Below are 22365 nucleotides of genomic sequence, written 5' to 3' on the forward strand. Positions count from 1 at the left end.
GGGGATTTGGTGGAAGCTCTCCAAGGTCTGCTGAGTGTGTCTACCTCTAGATGGTTCAGTCCATCACTATAAGCTGCAAAGGATAATGGGATCATTAAATACTAGAGGTGAATAACAATATGGGGAAATTAGCATGGGAAACCCTCGTAGACTTAGTTGGGGATTGGTCCTGCTTTGAGCAGGGGGTTGGACTAGATGACCTCCTGAGGTCCCTTCCAAACCTGATATTCTATGATTCTATGATTCTATGCTGTCTCCCCAGTGCTATGCCCATGTGTAGGCCCTACCGCTAACATGCCTAGCTCCTTCCAAGTCATGATGCAGCCAGAGCTTGCTTGGGGGCTGGTCTGACACTGTGGAACGAACTCCCCCAGGAGCTACTGGCCATCACAAGCCTCCCCAACTTCCACACACAGTGCAAAGCGTGTCTTTGCTGTGCCTCCTTGTAACGATGCTGGTTCTGGTGGGACCCAACTGAGAGTGCCAATTCAGGACAAATTGCTTCAGGACAAATTGCTTCAAGCAGGGCAGTTACAGCCCAAGGCTGGGGTTTTTCCGCCTCTAAGGCAAACCAAACCAGCCAAACAGAGCAGACTTTGGTCTCACCCCACTGGCTAACCACAAGTCACACAAGCAATTCCCTTACACACTCCAGTTTCCCAGTATCTCCACCAGTGCCACTTGTTATGGGGACAAATGGATATGAAAACCAATACCCCAGTAAAAGAAAAAAGGTTCTCTCAATTCCAAAGGACCAGGCCCCAGACCCAGGTCAATATACAAATCAGATCTTACCCACAAATCACGCTGTTGCCAATCCTTTAGAATCTAAAATCTAAAGGTTTATTCATAAAAGGAAAAAGATATAGATGAGAGCTAGGATTGGTTAAATGGAATCAATGACATACAGTAGTGGCAAAGTTCTTGGTTCAGGCTTGCAGCAGTGATGGAATAAACTGCAGGTTCAAATCAAGTCTCTGGAGAACATCCACAGCTGGGATGGGTCTTTCAGTCCTTGGTTCAAAGCTTCAGTGTAGCGTTAGGTGAGAAAAGCTAAATAGGAGGCAGTTATGCCAACCGAACCAAAGTCAGGCGAAGAGAGGCTGCTGGGAAAGTCTCTGAAAGTAGAATGACGGAATATGTGTTTAAGTTACAGAGAGTGAGAAAAAAAGAGAGGCCTGCATTTTTGTACCAGATTTGCTGGGAACAGTTTGTTGAGATAGGAGGCACTGTTTTCCACTCCCTGCTCTTGTGTTATGTCTGTTTTAACTCCTCGTCTCCTGGTTGACACCCATAACGATAAGAAAGTTAGTGAAGCACTACGATTTGCTAAAAGTTATCTACAATAAGGGGGGTAGGTGTGCATACATATAGAGAAAGAGGATTTTAACTAATATGGGGGGGCTGCTTTATGAATAAATCTGTGACGCGACGGGACCGTCTATAAAAACCTATGAGTTTTACTTAGAGGCTGGCTGGTTCTCTTTGGAGACGGGCTGCTCTCTATTGTTGTGTGCACTCTTCAGTAAAGAGCTTTGTGTTTGGACCTTGCTGGTGTTGCCTGTCTCTCTCCGGTCAGACAACGAACCGTGCCGTCTGGGGTTCGAGTCCTTGACAGTAGCAAAGTTCCTCCAGAGGTATGAAGCAGGACTGAAGACAAGATAGAGGAGCATCAGCAGCTTTTTATAGTCTCTTGCCATGTGGTCTTTCTTTCTTTGTTCCAAAGACAAGCTGTCCATCACATGGCCTGGAAAAACCTCAGAGTTCTCTCCATAGGCAGGTCCCTGCATACCTTGCTGAGTCGCAAGGCGTGTCTGCCTTCTCTCAATGGGTCACTTGTATAGCTGATGGTCCTTAATGGGCCATCAAGCAGGCTAGGCAGAGCTGACACCAACTTATCTGGGGTGTCACCCAGAAGCATAGCACATGTTTGAAATACAGACAGTATAGAGACAATATTCATAACTTCAGCTACAAAAATGATACATATCGACAGCATAATCATAATGAGCAAACCATAACCTTGTCTTAGACACCTCATTTGACCCCATTTATATAAGATTTGGTGCCACTACAGGACCTTGGTTGCAACGATGATCTATACGGTCCCAAATTATGTCAATAACGTCACACTCTTCTAACATAGACACGGGAATATACAGGCTACAGAAAGCCCAAACAAAGCACTTCTCCTCCAGGGAGAGGCTAAGAGAACAAGTACATGGTCAATGATGGTCACAACAAGGTGCTCGGCTGCAGCAGGAATCAGCGCGGTACAAAAACCTCCGCGGAACAAACTCTCCCTCAGATGATGCCGTGGCTGCTGTGTTGGAGGGGTGAATCAGGCACCACTTCAGAGCAGGGATCTCTAGTGCCATTGCAATGCTGATAATAAATAGTACTGACAAAAAACAAGAGCAAACATGTGCCACCCCATGTGGGAAACACCTCCTCCAGGCCAGGGGAATTTTCCAATCCCCAGGTGAAATTCGACAGGCATTTCCATCCAAAATTCAAACAGGCACTAGGCAGCTGCCCAAAGGGGCCATTTCCCAGGAACCTGTGTACAGCAGCATCCAATAGAAGGTTCTTCTTAATGTCAAGGCTGTAATGCGCAGGCCAAATTCCTCCCTGGCATAATCGTGCCAGTGCCCCTTGCAGCTTGAGTTGTATGTTGGGTTTCCATAGTTTGCAGAATCATCTTCGTTTATTGCCCTTCAGCTGTGAAGAAAATGTCAAATCCTGGAAGGTACATGGTGGGGGAGTTGTAATATACCTTCCTCATGGCTCAGGCTTCTCACAAAGTCATAAAGAGTCCCAAAGGCCGGCTGGAGCTGCTCCAGGGGCCAAGGCTGTTGTGTTTGCATAAGGGGAAGTTTCCTTCTGATTTTGCTTGAATCTTGATTGCGGGTTAGGTAACATGTTCTCTGTTAATTATTGACTGCTTCTCGGGAAGGCTGCAGCTCATGTTTGGTATTGCGAGCAATGGGGCATGAATTCTGGGAACTGAGCTTGGGAAATTGTTATGGCGTTTGGAGGAGCTGGTTGTGATGTCGGCCCATCACTCCAAAGAAGAGGGGAGGCCAGGGCTGTGAGCCCCAGAACATTCATAAGGCAAAAGCCAGGGATGGAGGGTCTTGGGAGTAAAGCACCGATCTGGCTCTGGGTCCGTTGCCCAGCTCGGGAGGCTGTTAGAACAGCTCTAACATGTGCCCATGCTGCAGAACAGCTGGGACTTTGTAGCTCCCCTACCACAGGGCATGTGTGACTCCCCTGAGGGCTCACGGGAGTGGAGAGACAGAGATGTGAACAATTCCTGGGGCAACCTGCCACATCATCCAGGCAGCCAGCTCCCAGCAGTTCAGCACAGGAACACAGGAGCTGCTAGGCTGGATCAGACCCAAGCTCCATCCAGTCCAGTCCCCCGTCTCTGCCAGAGCCCAGCACCAAATGCTTCAGAGGAAGGTATAAGAACCCTGCTTTAGCAAGTGTGGGTCACCTGCCCCTCCCTTCCCCTGATCTCACCCAGGTCTCTAATAGTCTGAGACTGGATTAAACCCTGAAGCACAAGGGTCATTCTCCCCTTCCGACATTTTTGTTGTCATCAATGTGGGTATTTCTGGGTGTTCTTGTCCATAGAAATGGCCAATCCTCTTTTGAATCTTCTATGTTTTTGACCTCAGCAATGTCCTGTGGCAGTGAGTTCCACAGTTTAATCACACAGTGTGGAAATGTATTTCCTCTGATCAGCTGTGTATTTCCCCCCTTGTAATTTAATTGAATGCCTCCTTGTTCTAGTGTTGGGAGCCGGGGAGAACAGATGCTTCCCACCTCCCTTCTCTAGCCCAGTCATTATTTATATACTTTTATCATGTCTCCTCTTATCTATCTCCTCTCTAAGGTAACAACCACAGTCTGTTCAATCTCTCATCATAGGAGAGTTTTTCCAGGCCCTTGATCATCACCCTTCTCTGACCCCCATCCAGTTCTGCACTATCCTGCTTAAGATTGGGTGACCCGTCCCTGCACCACTGACTCATATAAAGCATTATAATATTTCCTGTATTATTCTCCACCCCATTCCTCATGCATCCTAACGTCTTGGTTGCCTTTGTACCTGCAGCTGGGTATAGAGCAGAGGTCTCCACTGAGCTGTTTACAGTGATGCCTGGCCAGATCCCTTTCTTGAGTCAATACAGTTAATTTAGAACCCTGATGGGTGAGCAGTTTTTTTTTTCCCCTCCAATGTGCATTACTTTGCATTTGTCAACATTGAACTTCATCTGCCAGCATGTTGCCCATTCCCCAGGCACATCTGGGTCGCTCTGAAGTTCTTCACAGCCCTCTCCAGTGCTGAGTAACCTAAATCACTTTGTGTCGTCTGCAGATTTTGCTGCTTCACGTCTCCCCACCTTTCCAGTTCATTAATAAATACATAAAACACGCAGGAGCTCCTTTGGAACCTTGGAACCATTTAATCCTGCTCTCTGCTTTCTGTCTCCTAGCTAGGTTTTGATTTATGACAATACTTTGCCTCTCACCCCATGACAACTTAGCTTCTTTAGTAGCCTTTTGTGCCAGACCTTGAGCCTAAATAAATTACATCTCCCGGGTCTCTTTTATCCACACTTTACTGACACATTCAAAAGATTCTAGGAGATGAGTGAGACAGTTTTCCTTTGCAGAAAGCCTAGGAGATCATTATCTTCCAGGTGCTTTATTATTGTTTTTAATGGTTGATTTAACCATTTTTCCAGGTACAGATATAAGGTTTACAGATTACCCCTAGAACCTTTGTAAAGCATTTGCTACCCTTCAATCCTCCTGGAAGAGTGACGGTTTTTAGTGATGGCATATTATTGCTAGCAGCTCACTGTTCCATCCATAAGCTCTTTTACAACCTTTTGGTGTAGACCCTGTGGACCTGGTGGTGATTTGTGCTTTTTAAATAATCAGTTTGCTCCAGCATCTCTTCTTCTGCCACCTCAGCTCAGAGAGAACCTCTTACCAGGAAAGAGCAGATCCAGGGTAGGGATCTTTCCAACAGCGATGTCTTTGCATCAGTCTTCCCAACAGTGAAGACTGACGCAAAGAAATCATTTATCATCCCAGAAATATCCATATCCTTAGCTGGGCCCTTTGGTGAGTCTGCTCATCCCACAGACTCAGCAATTCTTTCCCAGGCTTCCTGCTTCCAAAAGATGGAAAGAATCTCTTCTTCGTTTTTACACCTGTAGCTATTTGCTTTTCAGACTCTATTTGGCCCTTTTGAGTTCCATTTTACATATCATCCGCTGTTGTGTATGGCTATTTGTTGGCTTCACCGGGGTCAGATATCCATTTATGGAAAGGTTTCTCTTTGGTTCCCAAAGCCTCTGCCATCCACCACTTAGCCAGAATGGTTCCCTCCCTTTCCTCCTGGTTCCTTTTTGTTAGGCAGTACGCGTGTCTTCGGGGACTCCAAAGATTTTACTTCCTCTGCTTTTAACACCAGGGCCTTTTTGACCCAGCTTTGACCCAAGCTGGACATGCACAAGTCCATGGGTCCAGATCTAATCCATCCAAGGGTGCTGAAGGAGTTGACTGATGTGATTGCAGAGCCATTGGCCATTATCTTTGAAAATCTGTGGTGATCAGGGGATGTCCCGGACGACTGGAAAAAGGCAAATATGGTGCCCATATTTTAAAAAGGGAAGAAAGAGAACCTAGGAAACTACAGACCAATCAGCCTCACTTCAGTCCCCGGCAAAATCATGGAGTAGGTCCTCAAGGAATCCATTTTGAAGCACTTGGAGGACAGGAAGGTGATCAGGAACAGTCAACATGGATTCACCAGGGGCAAGTCACACCTGACCAACCTGATTGCCTTCTATGATGAAATAGCTGGCTCTGTGGATATGGGGAAAGTGGTGGATGTGATATATATTGACTTTAGCAAAGCTTTTGATATGATCTCCACAGTATTCTTGCCAGCAAGTTAAAGAAGTATGGATTGGATGAATGTACTTTAAGGTGGATAGAAAGCTGGCTAGATTGTCGGGCTCAATGGTTAGTGATCAATGGCTCGATGTCTAACTGGTAGTCTGTATCAAGCAGAGTGCCCCAGGGATCGGTCCTGGGGCTGGTTTTGTTCACATCTTTATTAATGATCTGGATGATGGAATTAATTGCACCCTCAGCAAGTTCACAGATGACACTAAACTCGGGGGAGAGATTGATACACTGGAGGGTAGGGGTAGGGTCCAGAGTAACCTAAACAAATTGGAGGATTGGGCCAAAAGAAATCTGATGAGGTTCAATAAGGACAAGTGCAGAGTCTTGCACTTAGGACAGAAGAATCCCATGCACTGCTACTGGCTGGGGACTAACTGGCTAAGCAGCAGTTCTGCAGAAAAGGACATGGGGATTACAGTGGATGAGAAGCTGGATATGAGTCAGCAGTGTGCTCTTGTTGCCAAGAAATCCAACGGCATATTGGGCTGTATTAGTAGGAGTATTGCCAGCAGATTGAGGGAAGTGATTATTCCCCTCTATTCGGCACTGGTGAGGCCACACCTGGAGTATTGCATCCAGTTTTGGTCCCCCCACTACAGAAGGGATGTGGACAAATTGGAGAGAGTCCAGCGGAGGGCAATGAAAATGATTAGGGGGCTGGGGCACATGACTTAAGAGGAGAGACCTAGGGAACTGGGGTTATTTAGTCTGCAGAAGAGAAGAGTGAGGGGGGATTTGATAGCAGCCTTCAACTACCTGAAGGGGGGTTCCAAAGAGGATGGAGCTAGGCTGTTCTCATGGTGGCAGATGACAGAACAAGGAGCAATAGTCTCAAGTTGCAGTGGGAGAGGTCTAGGTTGGATATTAAGAAACACTATTTCACTGTGAGGGTGGTGAAGCACGGGAATGGGTTACCTAGAGAGGTGGTGGAATCTCCATTCTTAGAGGTTTTTAAGGCCCGGCTTGACAAAGCCCTGGCTGGGATGATTTAGTTGGTGTTGGTCCTGCTTTGAGCAGGGGGTTGGACTAGATGACCTCCTGAGGTCTCTTCCTGAGGTCTCCTCGTCGCATTGACATCTCCCTTCCTAAAGTTCATTGTCACCATGGCCCATGTCCTCAAAGGGGTTAGGCACCATGGGAGTTAGGTGTCTGAATACCAATGGAGTTAGGCATCGAAATACCTTTGAGTTAGCTCCTGTATGTTACTTAAGACTGAGTCCCAAGATGCCTCTCCTCTGGGCTGTTTGAGAGTGAGTGGTCCCCAGAAGCACTCATGGACCAGATCGAGAATGTGCATCTCTCACCATTGTCTCATTGGATCAGTTTGTACATAGGGAGTTGAAGTCCCCCAACTTTACTAACCTGAATCAGTTAACCCTTGCAGCCCCAACCCCCACCACAAGGGAGGTGTTATTGGCCTGAACCTAGAGGGGTCATGCCTGGGAACAATACCCCCATTTGTTATGCAGAATTCTCTAGTGTAGGTTTTCAGCGCGGGGGATAGGGGGAGAAGGGGAGACGACAAGGGCATGATTTCCTGAGTCCTGTACCACGCGGAGCCCCCTGACAGTGCTTATAGGTGTCCCAGAACAGGGGATGTGGCTTGACTTCAATATCCATGTGTCCTTGTCACAACATGTGTGTGGAACTCGGTGCTTGAAGGCAAGTACTGGCTAGTGGCTACAGCAGGGGGCTGGGAGCCCAGACTCCTGCGTTCTATTCCTGGCTCTGGGAGGGAGCATGGGTTAGTGGTTAGAGCAGGGGGCTGGGCTCCAGGACTCCTGGATGCTACTCCCAGCTATGCTATTGAACTGTGACCTTTTCCCCCCCCTTCCACCACGTACAAATGGGGGACAGCAGCACCTCCCAGCAAGCTGTGTGTAGAACTTATTAAAAAATGTCCAAGAGCAGAGTTTTCCAGTGGAAAATTCTGATGCAACAAAACTAAATCAGTTGGCAGGAATGTAGCCATTTAGTTAAGTCCCCAGTGGGAAGCTGGGGAACCAAAACCTTCCCAGGAGGTTACAGCAAATATTTAATTTTGCAAAAACTTCTGAGATTTCATCTTTTCATCCTGATTCAGGAAGAAACCGGATTCCCAAATCTCAGAACTTCCACCAGGCCGGCAACCCCCTCTCCTGCCCCGCTTGCACGGCACGGTTCAGTTCCACCCCACCTCCTGCCCCGCTCGCACGGCACAGTTCATTTCCACCCGACCTCTTGCCCTGCACGCACGGCACGGCACGGCATGGCTCAGTTCCACCCCAGCGCCTGCCCTACTTGCACAGCGAGGCTCAGTTCCACCCAACCTCCTGCCCCACTCGCATGGTGCAGCTCAGTTCCACCCGACCTCCTGCCCCACTCGCATGGTGCAGCTCAGTTCCACCCGACCTCCTGCACCACTCGCATGGTGCAGCTCAGTTCCACCCCACCTCCTGCCCCGCTCGCACGGCACAGTTCATTTCCACCCGACCTCTTGCCCTGCACGCACGGCACGGCACGGCATGGCTCAGTTCCACCCCAGCACCTGCCCTACTTGCACAGCGAGGCTCAGTTCCACCCGACCTCCTGCCCCACTCGCATGGTGCAGCTCAGTTCCACCCGACCTCCTGCACCACTCGCACGGTGAGGCTCAGTTCCACCCGACCTCCTGCCCCACTCGCACAGCGAAGGCTCATTTCCACCCCAGCTCCTGCCCCACTTGCACGGCGAGGCTCCGTTCCACCCCAGCTCCTGCCCCACTCGCACGGCAAGGCTGTTCCACCCCAGCTCCTGCCCACTCGGACGGTGCAGCTCAGTTCCAGCCCAGCTCCTGCCCCACTTGCAGAGCGAGGCTCAGTTCCACCCCAGCTTCTGCCCCACTCGCATGGCGAGGCTCCGTTCCACCCCAGCTCTTGCCCCACTCGCACAGTGAGGCTGTTCCACCCCAGCTCCTGCCCGACTTGGACGGTGCAGCTCAGTTCCACCCCAGCTCCTGCCTTCCTCACATGGCGAAGCTTAGTTCCACCCGAGCTCCTGCCCTGCTCACATGATGTGGCTCAATTCGGCCTCCTCTACTGCCCTACTCGCAGGGCGTGGCTCAGTTCGACTCCCTCTCCTGCCCTACTCACATGGCGTGGCTCAGATCCTTAATGTCCTGGAGGGGAAGAGGCTCTGGAGGTGCAATGTGAAGAGTGTTACTAAACGGTGATGCTGAAGAAGCAGCTGCTCTGGGGTGGGACCACGCAGGGCTCAGCCGAGTTCTCCTCTCCACCTGGAGAGCACAGCACATGCTGGGATGCTGGGCAAGGTCAGGACTCACTGGCAGATCTGACACGGGCCCTGCCAGAGGCTGGTGCTGCATGGGAGCTGCCTCGGGCCGGCAGCAGGGAACACAGATGAGTCACGGTGGTTTTTGAAAGGGACTGGGCTGGCTGCAGACAGCTTGTACCTGGGCCATTTCTGAAAGCAGCCGCGCTGCCAGGGCGTGGAGTTCTGAACTGGAACAAATGACTCTGCACAGAGCTGCAAACCCTGCTCCGGGCTGCAAAGCAACAGAGGCCATCCCTGGAGTCTGGACAGCATAGATGGGGATGGGGCCCTGAGAATCCCATCTACTCCCCACCATACCCCACTCAGCATGGGTCACTACAGGGTAACCTGAGGCAGTGCCCCAGACAGGCCCCATCAGCCGCCCCTGTTCTGTCTCCTGGGTGTCACTCCTGCAATCCCAGCAATCCCTGCCTGGGCGCCGTTGTTCCCAGCAGGGCTGAGTGATTGGGGTCCCCCCACACTGGGAGCGCTGTCCCTCCAGTGAGGCTCAGGCTGCAGGGCCAACAGGGCTCTCACCTGGCACCAAGGAGCCACTCCCGGCCCTGTACAGCTCTGCTCTCACACCGGCTTCCTGTCTGCCGGCAGGGAACAGCGCGAACTTCCTGCTCCCTCCAAACCTTGGCCTGGGGCCAGCTTCCAGAGCCAGGGGGAACACACAGCACACAGTACTCAGGCTGGCATGCGGGCAGTGTCACTGCCTGGCCCCTGCCACACATGGGCACCTCGCAGCTGGCTGACATGCACGAGGTCTTCAAAGGTCCCTTTGCTTTGATGCCTCCTCTTTATAGAGGCAAGTTCTCCTCCCCAGGATATAGTCAGGGCTGCACTACCTCACAGGGATGGCCTGGCCTGGCACAGGGCACCAAAGCAGGGATGGGCCCAGGCAGGCACAGGGCACCAGAGGAGGGATGGGCCCAGCCTGGCACAGGTCACTAGAGCGGGGATGGGTCCGGCCTGGCACGACTCCAGAGCAGAGATGGGCCTGGCCTGGCACAGGGCTCCAGAGCAGGGATGGGCCTGGCCTGGCACACAGTTGAACACACTTGGGATGAGAGCAAGCCCCAGAGTTCACTGCATCCCCACACAGGCCAGAGTCTGTGTGGTGCTCAGCGTTGTACGGAACCAAAAGCGTGCTGTGAACTTCTGGCCCAGATTTGGGTCCAAACATCCCTGCCCTGCTGGGGGTTGGCTCTGGGGCTCGGATTTGACTCATCTCATTGCTTATGTGTGTACAAGGTGGACCCCCGCTCCCTCCTGCCCTCCCCTGCTCCTTGTTCCCCAGGTACCCCAGGGGCTCGGCCTGCTGAGCACAGGGTGCTAGCCCGGGATCCGGGGACCAGGCAAGAGGTGGGTGGGAGGGCAGGCTGGCGTCATTCGGCCAGGACCAGTGACGCAGGCACCTGCTTCTTATCTGTTTACTAATCACTGGGCAAAACAAAGTCCTGCCCGACACATACAGGAAAAAACACCCATCCGGTCAGCCGGCATCTAACCCAGCCCTGGGCTCAAACCCAGCCCCTGCCAGTGCCTGGAGCTGAGACTCGGAGAGACCCGGAGACAAACGGCAATAAACACCCTGCCCTCTGGCTCTGAATTGCTCCTGTTCCCCCTGGTGGGTTCAGTAGCCCCTGCTGGCTTGTGCCAGGCTCCTGGCCAGCAACCATTGGGGCAGGGGGTGGGGCGGTGGGGTTAGCCCTGCGGCCGGATGCTGACCTGTTTGGTTGCTTGTTTTGGAACCAGGGAAATTGATTGTGGTGTTATTAAACAAAGGGAGTGGGGGTGGGACATAGCGGGGGTGGGGACGACACAACAGGCTCCACCCCTTGCAGACCCACCTCCATGGGGCTGTGCAGCAATGGGCCCATGGACGATTCTCAGGGGGAGGAAGCTTCTGTCTTGGAATGGACACCCCTGGGTGTGTGTGGGGGGGAGGGGGGTCACAGAGACCTTCCATGCCTCTCCCCTGCGCATACACACACAGCATCAGGCCAGGAGGGGGCCAGCGACTGGGGGCAGAGAGCGGGGCTCCCTGTGCCTGGGAGTGATGATGCTGCAGCTGGAGCACAGAGATTCTCCCTGGGCCTGGCCCCACTGGTCTGTAGACCAGCCTGGGCCAAAATCCCAAAGATTTGTTTTGCCAAACTTGGCAGCAGTTTTTGTTGTTATTTTGGCAGCCGTCACAGATAAGGCTCCCAGACTTGTGTGATTATTGTGGGCCCCAAATGCAAACCGGGCCCCAGAGAAGAATCTCTCTCCATGCACATCCCTCGCGGGGGCAGACGAATGCAGTGTGAGGCAGGGCTGTCTGCACAGAGGCATGCAGCCCACTGGCTTGTTTTGGCAGGGCTCTGCCTCCTCTGGGACACGGTGGAGAGCAAGAAAGAAAGAGAGTTTTAATGAAGAGAAGGAGAAAGAGAGATGGAGAGTGAAGGGCCGATGGAGGTTCCTGAGGCTGTGACTGAACGATCACTTCCGCCCCTAAGTGTCTCAGGACTTATTCCTGCGGTTTAGGGTGATGTTGTCAGGAAACTTCCATTGCACTACAGCGCTGGAATCCCAGCCACCTTCTCTCTGTCCCCCGGCGGGATTATTCCTCAGACCAGCTGGACACAGTCGGTACATCCCAAGTCGCGGGGCTGAGACTGGCATGTACTCAGAGCAGCCTCTTGCAGCAGGGGAACTGCTCATCCCAGAGGGGCTGCTAGGCTAACCCTTCGCTCCCCCCCCCCCCCCACTGGCACACAAACACACTCTCTGCCTCTCTGCCATGGCTAATCTCTGGGCGTCCCAGCTCTGCTGGCTCTTGCTACCCACCCTCCCTGATGAGCTGACAGATGGCTGCTGAACTGTCTGACATTCTTACATCCCCCTCAGCCTGGGTCCTTCGCCATTCATCTCTGGGACACATAGAAACGTATCTATGCCTGCGCGGCTCTGCCGGCCCCTAACACTGGCAGGACACAGACAGTACTCAGTGGAAGAGACAGACCCACAGATCCATGCTTCCCTGGAGCTCTTCACTCCATTGAGGATCTGAATTCATGCAGTCATCCATCTCTCCTTCTCCACCCAGAGAAGGGTGGGAAGCAGTCACCCTCTGTTGAAGGACTGGCTGGAGATGAGGATAAAGCTGCAGCAAGATCTCTGGGTGAGAGAGAGGTAGCCAGCCTCCCAGCTCTCATTCAGGGCATAGGGGTTCCCATCTAATTCAGCCCAGTGCTCAAATGGGGGACAGAGGGATGAGCGGCCCTGATTTTTGTCCCCCGGCAGCAGTGAGAAGTGGGTGTAGAATTTAGATCTAACCAGCTGGCCCTGCGCTGGCACCGTGTGTTTTCCAAAGGCTTTGGCTCTGTATCTGCAAAGAGCCCATCATGTCCCCCTCCTGTAAGCCAGGCAGCTGTGGGGATTCAGAATGAACCAGCAGGAGCAAGGCTAACAAATGAGGACATGGAGCAGAGGTGTCCAGTGCGTGGCTGATGCTCTGCAGCCTGGTCTGTCACAGGGTGGTCAACACAAGCCCTGGCACAAGGGGCAGGGCAGATTCACGTCCCACAGGTCCCAGCATGCAATGCTTCCTGAGCAGGCAGGTGTATTGGGTATGAAGCAGCAACTAAAACAGTGCGACTAGTGAGATGAGAAATGTCCTCCACATGCAAAGGACACATCTAATGTGCCTGGGAGGGGGGAGGCATATGCTGGTAGGCAAAGCCCGGGCACAGTAGTAACCAATACTTTGGTTCTTTTGGCACAGCGTCTTTATGTGCAGCCTGGTGCTATTGAAGTCAAACGGAGTTATGTACCTAGTTACGTCTTAAGGCACCTAAATACCTTTGACCATCTGACAGGAGGGCCCCCAGCAGGTACCTGAACCGTGAGTGCTGTATCATAGAATCATAGAATATCAGTGTTGTAAGGGATCGCAGGAGGTCTTCTAGTCCAACCCCCTGCTCAAAGCAGGATGAATCCCCAACTAAATCATCCCCGCCAGGGCTTTGTCAAGCCTGACCTTAAAAACCTCTAAGGAAGGAGATTCCACCACCTCCCTAGATAACGCATTCCAGTGCTTCACCACCCTCCTAATGAAAAAGTTTTTCCTAATATCCAACTTAAACCTCCCCCACTGCAACTTGAGACCATTACTCCTCGTTCTGTCATCTGGTACCACTGAGAACAGTCTAGATCCATCGTCTTTGGAACCCCCTTTCAGATAGTTGAAAGCAGCTATCAAATCCCCCCTCATTCTTCTCTTCTACAGACTAAACAATCCCAGTTCTCTCAGCCTCTCCTCATGTGCTCCAGCCCCCTAATCATTTTTGTTGCCCTCTGCTGGATTCTTTCCAATTTTTCCACATCCTTCTTGTAATGTGGGGCCCAAAACTGGACACAGTACTCCAGATGAGGCCACACCAATGTCGAATTGAGGGGAATGATCATGTCCCTCGATCTGCTGGCAATGCCCCTACTTATACAGCCCAAAATGCCATTAGCCTTCTTGGCAACAAGGGCACACTGCTGCCTCATATCCAGCTTCTCGTCCACTGTAACTCCTAGGTCCTTTTCGGCAGAACTGCTGTCTAGCCACTCAGTCCCTAGTCTGTAGCAGCGCATGGGATTCTTCCGTCCTAAGTGCAGGACTCTGCACTTGTCCTTCTTGAACCTCATCAGATTTCTTTTGGCCCAATCCTCTAATTTGTCTAGGTTCCTCAGTATCCTATCCTTACCCTCCAGTGTATCTACCTCTCCTCCCAGTTTACTGTCATCTGCAAACTTGCTGAGGGTGCAATCCACGCCATCCTCCAGATCATTAATGAAGATATTGAACAAAAGCTACCGGCTGCCAACTAGACATGGAGCCACTGATCACGACCCGTTGAGCCTGACGATCTAGCCAGTTTTCTATCTGCCTTATAGTCCATTCATCCAGTCCATACTTCTTTAACTTGCTGGCAAGAATACTGTGGGAGACCGTATCAAAAGCTTTGCTAAAGTCAAGGAATAACACGTGTAGAACTGATCAATGAAATTGTTTTTAATTGTTCACTTTATTAATATAACTTCATAGGTAAAGCATTATGAATGAAACTACATTCATTCATAAAACCAGGTACCCCAATAACTGGCTAATTGAGTTTCACTTTCAATCCAATTGCTGCTTAAATCACTGAAACTTGCACTGCTTCAACATTGTAACTTCTGTTCACTTGTCCATGTTGTAACCCAAACTTCATTTTAACTTTTCCCAAACTCCATTTTAAAATGCTCACTTCATTTTTGCAAAACCCTGCTGTAATCTGATTAGTGTAGTTTAGATGTGTGAAGGAGGTATATATGGATGATGGACTCAACCTCCAGCACCAGCCTGTCGGGATGAAATAAAGTGTAAACACCAACGGCTGAAGATGCAGACAACAGACCTGACAAAGCAAGAAGAATCCACCCTCAAAAGAAAAGAACAAAAGTACAATTGAAGAAACATCAAAGCCAGGTCCTAGGCTGAAAGTCATGTCTGCAATTGACGGGTGATCAATCACACCGGACCCAGAGGCAGCGTGACACAGCAAGACCTATAGACTCTGGATTCAAACTAAAGCCTACAAAAAAGATGGGTGAGATGGAAGACTTTGGAGGGTAACATTCTGCTGCCAACATGGAAGGGCATCGGTGCAGGCCCAACAGAGACCCAGTTCTTCCTTGTGCCCGGCTTTCCTGGCCAGTTAGCCGCCACAAACTGCAAACCCAAGCCACGAACTCAAGCTACATTCAGGACTGGTAACTATCTAGCAGCTGCAGAACATTTGATGTGTGTGTGTATACATAGGTATTAAATATTAGTTATTGGTCTTAAATCAAATTGTGTTATTATATAAATGTGACATCTTGTCTTGTCCCCTGAAACGATCCTGTGCAGTTTTGTCTGTATAAACATGTTCACTGCTTTCCCCTCATCCACAGGGCCAGTTATCTCGTCATAGAAGGCTATTAGGTTAGTCAGGCATGACTTGCCCTTGGTGAATCCATGCTGACTGTTCCTGATCACTTTCCTCTCCTCTAAGTGCTTCAGAATTGATTCCTTGAGGACATGCTCCATGATTTTTCCAGGGACTGAGGTAAGGCTGACTGTAGTTCCCCGGATCCTCCTCCTTCCCTTTTTTAAAGTTGGGCACTACATTAGCCTTTTTCCAATCATCCGGGACTTCCCCCGACCGCCATGAGTTTTCAAAGATAATGGCCAATGGCTCTGCAATCACATCCGCCAACTCCTTTAGCACCCTTGGATGCAGTGCATCCACCCCATGGACTTGTGCTCGTCCAGCTTTTCTAAATAGTCCCGAACCACTTCTTTCTCCACAGAGGGCTGGTCACCTCTTCCCCATGTTGTGCTGCCCACAGTATCCTCTGTTCATGAATACGGAGGCAAAAAAAGCATTGAGTACATTAGCTTTTTTCATATTCTCTGTCACTAGGTTGCCTCCCTCATTCAGTAAGGGGCCCGCACTTTCCTTGACCTTCTTCTTGTTGTTAACATACCTGTAGACACCTTTCTTGTTACTGTTAACATCCCTTGCTAACTGCAACTACAAGTGTGATTTGGCCTTCCTGATTTCACTCCTGCATGCCCGAGCAATAGTTTTATACTCCTCCCTGGTCATTTGTCCAATCTTCCACTTCTTGTAAGCTTCTTTTTTGTGTTTAAGATCAGTAAGGATTTCACTGTTAAGCCAAGCTGGTCGCCTGCCATATTTACTGTTCTTTCTACACATCAGGATGGTTTGTTCCTGCAACCTCAGTAAGGATTCTTTAAAATACAGTCAGCTCTCCTGGACTCCTTTCCCTCTCATGTTATTCTCCCAGGGGATCCTGCCCATCAATTCCCTGAGGGAGTCAAAGTCTGCTTTTCAGAAGTCCAGGGTCCATATTCTGCTGCTCTCCTTTCTTCCCTGTGTCAGGATCCTGAACTCAACCATCTCATGGTCACTGCCTCCCAGGTTCCCACCCACTTTAGCTTCCCCTACTAATTCTTCCCGGTTTGTGAGCAGCAGGTCAAGAAGAGCTCTGCCTCTAGTTGGTTCCTCCAGCACTTGCACCAGGAAATTGTCCCCTACACTTTCCAAAAACATCTTGAATTGTCTGTGCACTGCTGTATTGCTCTCCCAGCAGATATCAGGGTGATTGAAGTCCCCCATGAGAACCAGGGCCTGTAGTTCTGTTAGTTGCCTGAAGAAAGCCTCATCCACCTCATCCCCCTGGTCCGGTGGTCTATAGCAGACTCCCACCGTGACATCACCCTTGTTGCTCACACTTCTAAACTTAATCCAGAGACTCTCAGGTTTTTCTGCAGTTTCATACTGGAGCTCTGAGCAGTCATACTGCTCTCTTACATACAGTGCAACTCCCCCACCTTTTCTTCCCTGCCTGTCGTTCCTGAACAGTTTATATCCATCCATGACAGTACTCCAGTCATGTGAGTTATCCCACCAAGTCTCTGTTATTCCAATCACATCATAATTCCTTGACTGTGCCAGGACTTCCAGTTCTCCCTGCGTGTTTCCCAGGCTTCTTGCATTTGTGTATAGGCACTTGAGATAACTCGCTGATCGTCCCTCTTTCTCAGTATGAGGCAGGACCCCTGCCCTCTCGTGCGCTCCTGCTTGTGCTTCCTCCCGGTATCCCATGTCCCCACTTACCTCAGGGCTTTGGTCTCCTTCCCCAGGTGAACCTATTTTAAAGACCTCCTCACTAGGTTAGCCAGCCTGCTTGCAAAGATGCTCTTCCCCCTCTTCGTTAGGTGGAGCCCGTTTCTGCCTAGCACTCCTCCTTCTTGGAACACCATCCCATGGTCAGAGAATCCAAAGCCTTCTCTCCGACACCACCTGCGTAGCCATTCATTGACTTCCACGATTCGATGGTCTCTACCTGGGCCTTTTTTTTCCACAGGGAGGATGGAATCAGCCAGAGTTAGGCCCCCAAGTCCCCTTGAGGATCTAAGCTAAAGACCAACACCGGAGATCAGCCCAGCGCCCAGCAGGAGAAACTGGAGCAGAGAGGGAGTTCCTAAGGAGAGAGAGAGAGGGCTGCATTTAACACAGGGGTAGCGCTCTCCAGACACAGGCACTTACCAAGGTAGGTCAGTAGCATCAGCTCCATGGTTCAGATGGAGAAACTGAGGCACAGAGCAGTGAAGGGACTTGCCCAACATCACCATCAGGACTGTCACCCAGGCCTCCTGCCTCTCAGCTTGGCACCCTGCCCACTGAAGGCTACTGCTTCTGAGAGTGAGGATGCCCTGAAACGCCTGGTCGCCGTGTTGTGACGACAGAGCAGCTGGCCACCCCTAGCTCTGTGCAGTGCTGGGAGCCAGGCTCTGCCTGCGGGCGTGCTGCATAGCAACCGTGGGTTTTTTTCACTTCCTGAGGGAGGCAGACTCTGTGGCCTGGGTGTGAGGCACAACACCGGGGACCTCAAACTGCTCAGCCAGCAGGCACACAATGTATGCAGTGAATGCTCCGCCCCGGCATGGGGAGTCCCCCACCCTGCTGGAACAGGGCTCGCCCCTCCCTTCACAAGATCAGCTCTGGCTTTAGCCAAACACATCTGCAGAGGCGGGGATCCCAGCGCCAGCAGCACAGGAGCCAGGCGAGATAACAGTAAACCTAGTGACGCAGCCTGTGCTTGCAGGGGTGGGACCATACGCATCATCCATAGCGCCCCTGCGCTCTGCCTGCGGAGAGCAGCTGGCCTGGAAACCTGACCGGACAACACATACTCTAAGCAGGGACAGAGTCACTAGTAGTTAGAGCATTGGGCTGGGAGCCAGGATGCCTCTTCCCAGCTCTGCTGCCATGTGCTCGTGAGCAAGTCCTTTCCCCCAGGCTGCCCCTTTCACAAGTACGTCTCTGGCCCCATCTGAGCACCGGCAGTCTGAAGGGTTTAATCTGGCCTATTGCACAGGTGGGGAACAGAGAGGCTAAGGCCCAGATCCACAAAGGTATTAAGGCTCCTAAAACTCCCACTGATTTCAATAGGAGCCTAAATACCTTAGGGGAGCTGAGCTTAAAGGACTTGCCCAAGCTCACTCAGGAAATAGCTGTCAGGGCAGGGATCTGAACCGGGATCTCACAAGTCCCAGGCTAGCTCCCTGACCAGCCAACAATGTGTACACCTGTCTCCTGCCTCAGTTTCCCCTGTAGTACGGTGATAAGGACATGATCTAGCTCAGAGCGGGGTGGGGACGGTTGATCGATTGAGGGTGATGCTCTGCCAGGGCATTGTTCATTATGCTGCCCAGACTCCCTCTGGGAGCTCCTCATTCAGGATTAGCCCTTCTGCTGGCACAGCTGCCTGCTGGTGGCAATCTCGGCGCTCCCACTGGCAGGGCGGGCTAGGAGAAGGTTCCTGCAGTGCAGGGATGTGAGGCAGCCAGTGCACAGGCCCGGGCTGGTTACCAGCGATTATAAACCAGGGACACAAAACGCGTTATGAAAGCAACAGCTCACTGCAAGGACTGCGTGTACCTGGCGAGCGGCACAGCTCGCGGCTCCAAACACTGGCACCTGGGAGCTGGTGGAACCTGGATCAGCCGCGCGTTCCAGCGCCTCAGGTGTGCAGGGGACTGGGGTAAACCCTCTCTGTGTATTGATCCTGGGGTGTTTGTGTGCCAGGTATAACCACCCCCCGCCAGGCATTGATCCTGGGGGCATGTCCCAGGTATACCTGCACCCCACCATGTACTGATCCCGGGGCCTGGAGGTCCCAGGCCCCCTGACAGATATTGATCCTGCAGGTGTGTCCCAGGTGTAACCGCTCCCTTCTGGGAGCGTGTCCCAGGTGTAACTGCCCCCCATGCTGTGTGTTAATCCCAGGGCGTGTCCCAGGTATAATCGCCCCCCGCCGTGTATTGATCCCAGGGGTGTGTGTGATGAGTCCCCCTTGGGACTGTTACCTGATGTGCTGAGATTACCTCTGAGCCCGTTTTCTCTGCCAGTTTGGGCCTCCAGAACCCTGCCTTGTTGAGCCAGATACGCTAATCTGCTGCAACACAGACCCAGAGTCTGACCCACACCCCCTGAGCTGCAGACTTAACTGAAAACGGCTTAGCAAGTGCTCCTGTCTCCAGCACCCAGACACCCAGCTCCCAATGGGATCCAAACCCCAAATAAATCCATTTTACCCTGTATGAAGGGTAAACTCATTAATTGTCTGCCCTCTATAATACTGATAGAGAGATATGCACAGCTGTTTGCTCCCCCAGGTATTAATTACTTACTCTGGGTTAATTAATAAGCAAAAAAGGTATTTTATTAAGTATAAAAAGTAGGATTTAAATGGTTCCAAGTAATAACAGACAGAACAAAGTAAGTTACCAAGGAAAATAAAACAAAACACACAAGTCTAAGCCTAATACAGTAAGAAACTGAATACAGGTAAATCTCACCCTCAGAAATGTTCCAATAAGTGTCTTTCACAGACTAGATCCCTTCCTAGTCTGGGCCCAATCCTTTTTGGACCAATGTTGTGGTTTATGGCCTGGGTCCAGCAATGACTCACACCCCCGTAGTTACAGTCCTTTGTCACAGTTTATTTCAGGCATCTCTTTGGGGTGGAGAGGCCATCTCTTGAGCCAGCTGAAGACAAAATGGAGGGACTTCCAGGGCCTTTTATATTCTCTCTCTTGTGGGTGGAAAACCCTTTGCTCTTCTGTGCAAAATCACAGCAACAAGATGGAGTTTTTAGCCACCTGCACAAAATACATGTCCATGAATTATTCAGCTTTTTGCAAGCCGACGCCATTGTTTACATGTTAGTTTGAACATTCCCAGGAAAGCTCAGATGTGGATTGGCGTCTCCCAAAGTCCATTGTCAGTTAAGTGTTTCTTGATTGGGCACTTGCTGAGAATAGTCCTTTCCCAAGAAGCTGACCAAATGTTTCACTGAGGCTACTTAGTATCAAACACATTGAGATACAAGTACCTAGCCAATAGTAATAACTTCAAATACAAAAATGATACACACATACAGACAGCATAATCATAACCAGCAAATTACAACTTTTCTGTTGACACCTTTCTTGACATCCTTTGTACAAGATTTGGTGCAGCTATAGGACCTTGGTTGGAACAATGATCTATACGGTCACAGTTCATGTCAATAACGTCACAGTGTACCCCAGGTATAACTGCTTCCCATGCTGTGTGTTGATCCCAGGGGCGTGTCCCAGGTATAACAGCCCCCTGCCATGTATTGATCCCACAGGTACTGATCCCACAGGTGTGTCCCAGGTATAACTGTCCCCTGCCATGTATTGATCCCATTGGGCCAGGCTGCAATGCCCTGAGCGAGCCCTGCCAGGTGTATTCATGGGGCTGCATCCCAGGTCCAGTCCAGGTGATGCTCAGTGCAGCAGAGACTAGAGCAGAGGCAGCTGCTGCCCCTAGGAGCACCCATCTCAGATTCACTGAGCAGCTGCAATGGCAGACCAGGGCCTGGGAGCAGAGATGGGGGATAGGGGTGTGTGTGTCTCCATTAGCCCATCCCCCGGCCCTGGCAGTGGTGCCTCCCGTTCCATTGGCATGCCAGGACATATGCACTCAGAGGGCATGTCAGGTGAGTGCTGGGCCAACCAGCTGCCTCCCATATGTGCCCGCAGCTCTGAGGGGAACTAGGGGCAGATGGGGGCTTGCCCTGCAGGTCAGAACCCCTGGGCAGCAGGAGATTCGGCTCTTCTCTCTAATGGCCTGAGCCAGCACGTTTGTGTCTGGGCTAGGTCCTATCTCAGGAGGCAGAGCTGGACCGGTGCCATTCTAGGTGCTGGCATGTTGCCAGGCAGGGGTGGCAGGTTTGTAAAAATTTTGGTGGTGCCCAGAACACCCAGAACCCAGCCCCAAAAACTTCCCCAGCACCTGCCTAAGGCTCTGGGAGGGAGTTTGGGTGGAAGAGGGGGTCTGGGTTTCAGACTCTGGGACGGAGTTTGGGTAGAGGCTCTGGGCTGGGGCAGGGGATTGGGGTGCAGGAGGGGTGTAGGGTGCCGGCTCTGAGAGGGAGTTTGGGTGCAGGAGGGGTGAGAGGTCAGGCTCTGGGAGGGAGTTTGGGTGCCGGGGGCATGAGGGGTGCAGGCTCTGGGACGGAGTTTGTGTGCAGGCTCTGGGCTGGGGAAGGGGATTGGGGTGCAGGGTCTGGGACAGGGGTGGAAAAACCTTTTGGTCCGAGGACCACATTGGGGTTGCAAAACTGTATGGAGGGCCAGGTAGGAAAGGCTGGGCCTCCCCAAACAGCCTGGCCCCTGCCCCCTATCCACCCCTTCCACTTTCTACCACCTGACTGCCCCCTTCAGAACTCCTGACCCATCCAACCCCCCTGCTCCTTGTCCACTGACTGCCCCCTCCCAGGACCTCCACCCCATCTGCCCCCCCCAGGACCCCACCCCCTATCCAACCCCCCTGCTCCCTGTCCCCTGACTGCCTCGACCCCTATCCACACCCCCATTCCCCTGACAGCCCCACCCAGGACTCCCACGCCTATCCAACCCCCTCTGTTCCCTGTCCCCTGACTGCCCCCCCGCCCCAGAACCTCTGCCCCATCCAACCGCACCCTGCTCCCTGTCCCCTGACTGCCCTCCGGAACTCCCTGTCCCTTATGCAACCCCCACCTACCCTCCCACTTGCTCACTCGCTCGCTCCCCCCTCACCCGCTTACCAAGCCGCTCAGAGCAGCAGGAGCTCACAGCCCCACCGCCCGTCTGGAGGCAGCCACTCTGCCATGCTTCATGGCAGCAGTGGCAGGCCAGAGCGCTGGTGGCGTGGCAAGGTGAGGCTACAGGGCGGGGGGGGGCAGCAGGGGAGGGGCCAGGGCCTAACCTCCCCGGATGGGAGCTCAAGGGCTGGGCAGGACGGTCCCGCGGGCCGTAGTTTGCCCACCTCTACTCTGGGAGGTAGTTTGGGTGCTGGGTGCAGGCTCTGGGCTGGGGCAGGGGGTGGGAGTGGAAGAGGGGGTGAGGGGTGCAAGCTGTGGGAGGGAGTTTGGGGGTGAGAGAAGGTGCGGGCGGTGGAGGTGCAGGAGGAAATT

The sequence above is a fragment of the Chelonia mydas genome, chromosome 9 (assembly GCF_015237465.2).
Source record: "Chelonia mydas isolate rCheMyd1 chromosome 9, rCheMyd1.pri.v2, whole genome shotgun sequence".
NCBI classification, from domain to species: Eukaryota; Metazoa; Chordata; order Testudines; family Cheloniidae; genus Chelonia; species Chelonia mydas.